This window comes from Frankliniella occidentalis, unplaced genomic scaffold (assembly GCF_000697945.3).
Source record: "Frankliniella occidentalis isolate FOCC.00 unplaced genomic scaffold, Focc_3.1 Scaffold102, whole genome shotgun sequence".
Classification (NCBI taxonomy): domain Eukaryota; kingdom Metazoa; phylum Arthropoda; class Insecta; order Thysanoptera; family Thripidae; genus Frankliniella; species Frankliniella occidentalis.
Genome location: NW_026267231.1, coordinates 158,312 through 161,832, shown reverse-complemented (window position 1 = coordinate 161,832; position 3,521 = coordinate 158,312). Strand labels below are relative to the sequence as shown.

General features: G+C 57.3%; 1 protein-coding gene across 9 annotated transcripts in view; it reads right to left on the bottom strand.

Moving 5' to 3' along the window:
• LOC113202765 (splicing factor, proline- and glutamine-rich-like) overlaps positions 1-3,521 on the bottom strand; it is a 147,547-nt gene that overhangs the window by 77,882 nt on the left and 66,144 nt on the right. The window contains exon 1 of one of the 9 annotated variants that reach the window (XM_052269787.1): positions 1,497-2,085. The exons of the other annotated variants lie outside the window; for them this stretch is intronic. The gene's annotated coding sequence lies outside the window, so the exon portion shown is untranslated. Of the gene's footprint in view, positions 1-1,496; positions 2,086-3,521 lie in introns of those variants that run through there. 9 annotated transcript variants of the gene reach the window in all.

The following is a 3,521-nucleotide window of genomic DNA, read 5'->3' as shown; positions in this document are numbered from 1 at the left end:
AGAGAGAGAGAGAGAGAGAGAGAGAGAGAGAGAGAGAGAGAGAGAGAGTGAGAGAGAGAGAGAGAGAGAAGCAGACAAAGAGGGAGAGAGACTAGAGCACGATTGGGTATGGAGTGAGGGGACTAAGAGCTGGAGGGACCCACACGCACGCACGAACACACACACACACGCGCGTATACAGTGAGAGGCTGCACGTCAAACTGTTCGTAAAGTCGGTTTGGTTCTTCACTCGACACGAGTAGGACAAAGATAGCATCTAGATGCGTCGGTCACGAGAGAAGAGGGAGAGAGCGGACGTTAGAAGCATCGCCGCCCGACGACCCGCCGGACGCAGAGAAGAGTATGCTTCTGTGAGATGCGTCAGAAACTACCCAGGTGCAGCAAGAGGTATGGTGTATTGTGGCAGCAAAACTAACAAAGAAAATGAGCGGCGTCGTTGAAAAAGAATGGGAAGGTTCTGTTAAATTTTCGCCCGAGTTTATTCCCCCAAAAGCATGTAGCGCTGACGTGCTGCGCTCTCTGCACGCAGTCTGTCCTGTCCCCGGGGCCCGCAGAGTCACAGAATGCCGTGTCACGGAAGAACACACACAAGTTGCGCTGCACTCGCCCCCGCCCTCCGAGCGGCAAGGGCGCCGGCAAAGAGGGAGAGGGAGGAGAGAGGGGGGAAAAAAGGGGGATAGAATAAACAGGGAGGGAGCTTTCTGCTCCTTTTTTTCGGGAGAAGAAGCCGACGCCGGCGCGGCGGAGCGGCAGAGCGTGGCATGGCGGGGCGTAGCGGGGCGCCGCGGGCCGCGGCGGGGCGGGGCGTGGGGGCCACCCTGGCGCCAGCCCAGCGCAACACACAAACCCCGTGCTTGGCTGGACGTTCAGCAGTTTTTGGACGTGGGTCTCGCAGGCTTTCTGTTTTCCTCTGGCATTGCCGGCCCTATGGCAGAAAGAGTTCGTGTGTTTATTCCGCTCTGTGCGACCAAGTCCATTCGACAACCGACGATTCGGTCGATTTCTTCATCGGCCCTGAACAAGAATGCTCCTTTCCACGGAGAACTAAGTTTTACGCTCTGTTCTGTTTCAGTCCATCGGCGCTGAGCGGCCCCGAGACGCATGCGCGGAGCGTCGAAGGCCGACGCGGCGGGCGGCGACGCGGACCCGACGGCGCTGATAGAGCTGCCATTCCTCTGCTTAGCTACCAAACTATGTGCAGTCTGCGTTCCGCAAAGATCAAAACAGTATTCTATTAATCACTGATTTATAAGTGTTAATAAAAAAAAGCTCCTGTCTAATTTTGTTTAGCTCTTCTTTGGCGGTCTCCCGCAGATTTTCGCGTAGATTTCTCTGACTTTCCTTACTCCTACTCCTACTGCTCAGCTAATTGAGGAATTCCACGCTACCGTCACGCTCAAGACTCGTGCCGTAGTCTCAAATACATACTAATAAACTACAGAGATTGTGTACTAATCTTTAATCTGCATGAGGTTGTTCCGGCCGCGGACACTCACCGGCAGGGTGGTGGCGGAGGCGGTGGTCGAGGTGAACGCGCTCAGGGCGCATGCGTCGTGGATCCGGTGCGGTGGATGCCACGTCCAAGGCAACGACAACAACAACAACAACGAAAACAACAAGAGCGGGGCATCATGACACGTTGCGCCCCGGAGTGCGGCGGCAGCGAGGAGGAAGAAAGAAGACGAGAAGAAGAGGCACAAGGAGAGGGCCACGCGGACGGACAGGTTTCTGACGCAGTGGCGGTGGTGGTGGTGGTCACAAGGTCCAGCAACAACAAGAAACAACAACGCGGATCACATTATCTCCTGGCCGCCCTCTCGCTCTCACACACACACAAAGACGCGCGCGAGGGGCGCATCGCCGGAGCGTATTCCGTATATCGAAAAGAACAACAACAATAAGGAGAAACAACAGCAAAAGGGCGGCGGGTGAGAGGAGCTCCGCGTCCGTGCGTGCGAGCGCGGCGCGCGCGGCGGCCAGAAGAAGGTCAGGTTAGGGCGGCCGCGCGGCTGCGGCGGGCTCCGTCTGCAGCTCAGGGATGGTGATCAGCTGCCGGGCAGAGAACAGCCGCAGCAGCAGCAGCAACAGCAGCAACAGCAGCAGTTGCGGTGGCGGCGGCACCAGCAGCAGCCAAAGCTCGGCCCGCTGCCAGCCGCGCGGCCGCCATGCTGCGGCCGACAACATGGCGGCGGGCGGCTTCGCGGCAACAGCGCGCGGCAACAGCAACCCGGCGGCGGGGAGCGGCAACGCTGCAGCGGCGGTCGCCAGACGTCAGATAAATTATAAGGTGAGGGGAGCAGGGGTACACGACGTCTTCTTGTCGGAAGGTGAGGGGAAGAGGGATGAGGAGGGGGTGGGGGGAGCGAAAATCATATGTGTTGTCGGTGTGCCAGCAGACGGAGGCCGGGGGGAAGGGCAAAAAAGAAAAGGCGAGACTGCGACACACCGGGGCGCTGTTAGAAGAGGGTTTACAAAAAAGAGTGCGCAGGTACCGCAAACGAAAAATCAAAGCGTTGAAAGAAAAAACATACTTTTGTTTACTGTAGAATAAAACAGAGAGGTTCTCGAAGTGTTTGGTCGCGTTAAGGGCTGTATTTCACATACTGCTGTCGCTCGGACAAGTGCATGCGTCCGCCAGGGTGGTGTTTGATTTCATGGTGGAACCTTGAAGGGGCGTGGCGTCTCTCTCTCTCTCTCTCGCTCGCTCGCTCCAAGAGACTGCTTGCACGAGCAGTCGGGCGCCGTCAATCAAACGCAAGGCCGCCGCCCCGCCCCGCCACCGCGTCACGCCACGCCGTCACGCCAAGCTCCAGCAGTCACGCAACCCGCGGGGAGTGACGCCCGGCGGGGTAGGCCGCGAGGCAACGACCTCTGCCCGTCTCTCTCTATTTCTCCCACCGTCTGTTTTTATCTTTCCTCTCTTTCTTGCCCTCTCCTCCTCGTCCTTCCCTCTCTCCTTCCCTCTCTATCTTCTTGGGTGGCCGATATCTAGAGCTCCACGATGCCATGGTACCACTTGTGACACCAGCTGCCCCAGACACTACGTTTGACGACTTTTACTCTGTGCATGTGTTTCCTCGGCACTTGGCCCGGAGTGCCCACATTGCATACATGCATATGGGTATTATACTTTTATTTGTTTACTATGTGTGGTTCGCTTTTATATGTTCTTTTTGTTTAAATTTATTTTATTTTTTGTAATCCAGCTGCACAGAGTCGGTTCAGGGTCCCCTAACTAATGACATAACCTCCGCCGGATCGGCTTTATACCTCGAGCGGCCGTCCACCCTTCCAGCCATCCGTCGTCCACCCGATGCCGACTCAGCTCGGCTGGAGCCATATAGCGCCGGGGCAGAGGGCGCCTCCGGAAAACTGCACAACGTCTGCCATATCGAATGGCGTTCGGACGCGGCCCGCGACCGTCCTCGTCATCATCGTGTGCAATTCGGCCCGAGGGAGGATCGCAGAGACAGAAACAGAGAAGAGGGAGAGGCGCGGAGAGGGCAGGAGGGGGAAGGGGG